The sequence below is a fragment of the Dioscorea cayenensis genome, unplaced genomic scaffold, assembly GCF_009730915.1.
Source record: "Dioscorea cayenensis subsp. rotundata cultivar TDr96_F1 unplaced genomic scaffold, TDr96_F1_v2_PseudoChromosome.rev07_lg8_w22 25.fasta BLBR01001277.1, whole genome shotgun sequence".
Taxonomy (NCBI): domain Eukaryota; kingdom Viridiplantae; phylum Streptophyta; class Magnoliopsida; order Dioscoreales; family Dioscoreaceae; genus Dioscorea; species Dioscorea cayenensis.
In genome coordinates this window covers 12726-14649 of record NW_024087668.1, presented here as the reverse complement: position 1 = coordinate 14649, position 1924 = coordinate 12726, and positions in this window count along the sequence as shown.

The following is a 1924-nucleotide window of genomic DNA, read 5'->3' as shown; positions in this document are numbered from 1 at the left end:
TTCACTCAGTGAAACAGTGATGTTGGCTCTAAGGGAGTTACAAGGAGAGTTAGTACATGGGTAGCAATATGGAACATGTCATTAACTATTGTTGCTAGCAAGTGCTAGTTAACATCTTCTCTCCAGATGAAGAGTTGGTCATAATCTTAAGATAGATAAAGATGAGCAAATACTTCTTCATCATCCTCACCAAGTTCCAAAACTAGTTGTCATTATCACATGAGGTGGAACTCAACATAGGCATCAATTATTTTTCGGTGCTTATCGCCAAAGGTAACAATCCACTATCGGTACCCTTACAAGAGTACTTGAACAGATCTGTTCAAGCTCCTCGGGAGATAGGCATAGTGAATGCTAATAATTCCCATGCATGGAAAAAAAACTTACAACAATGAAATAGATCGAGCGGTAAAAGGAAGGCCCTTGTGCACGGAGTTTATATAGGTGCTCATCATGAGAAGTGACTGAAAGTTCAATAAGCTTCCCATGTCTCTATGGCAAAACTATATCCTTATGGCTAGAAACCATCAATTCTATAAACAAAATTCTAATGTCTGGTTGAGGTCATTAACTTTCACAATGTGTCTCCGCTCGGTAGTCTGGCTATGGCAAATAGGACCACCATGTCGATGCTATCAACTAGTCATTGGATCGATGGTCCGAAAGGCATGACATTGGGTGTTATGCCCTCAATTTTTGAGTTTCCATATGGCATTGTCATACCACCAATGTTGTACTAAGAAAATAACATGGGAGTCTCAACCATGCAAGCAAATCTCAAGCTGAAGTGTTTGATATGGTACTTCCGGTTTACATATGGCACTTCACCATTGGAGAATGGTGTTTGATCCCTAAAAATCACTTTGTTTACTTGGAACTAGGTTAGCTTTAGACTCAAACCCTCTTAAAGACTAGGAGAACGAAGTGGTTTGTGATAAAACCTTGATTGAGGATTTTGTTGAAGACCCGAGAGATGACATTAATGTTATGAAAACATAGTTACTTTAAACTTTGGTAGGAATGATAAGATGCCCTCAAAAGATTAAGAGATGGACTTCACAGATAGGATTAAAGTAACTATTTCCTAACTTGGCACATGAAGTAGAGTTGCAAGAGTTGTCACAACAAGTTTCTTTAAGTATTCTAGGTGCTAGGATAAGTGAGATAAAAATAGGAAACCCTCATCTAGGTAGACTGAGGAGGCAGGTTATGTGACCTCTTGATAAACGTCTAAATGTATGTATTTTATATGTATATGCTTGTGGCTATTTATGTGTATTTGGATGAATCGATGTCCTTTGTGTGGTTTAATCATTTCTATTTATGTTACAGGGCTAGAAGAAGCCTAGATGAGCCCAAGAATGCATTTAGGAAGAAATGTACAATAAAAAAAATGGCGGTTTAGGGCCTTAGGCACTGTATCAGCATTGTAGCAGTACTATAGCACAATGGGAAGAAGAACTGGCAAAGTCTCGGGTTTCATTGACGGGTTTTTTAACGGCCGTGAAGACATCCGTGAACCGATTGAAGAATGCGCTATTGCTGTAGCATTTCACTGTAGCACTTTATGGAAATATCAGCAGAAATCCCGAGGCTCTGATGGGCTTCTTCACACCTGTGAACCAAGCCGTGAAGCTAACCCGGAGAATACTTTAAAAGAAGGGTTAGGGCATCATCACCTAGGGCTTCATGGAGGCTGGAGAAGGTAGATCTAAGGGTCAAATCTAAGGAGAGAAGAGGAGTGCTATCAAGGAGAACATCAAGGAGCTTGCCATCGCAACTTCAACAAGCTCTTATCACCACCTTCGAGTCAACATTTCAAAAGAGTTTCTTTGGTTTTCTTCATGTTTCATATGTATCTTGAGATTTCTTTGTTATTCATGTTGAACTAGACTCTCAAGGTCATCGGGCATCTTGTGAACCT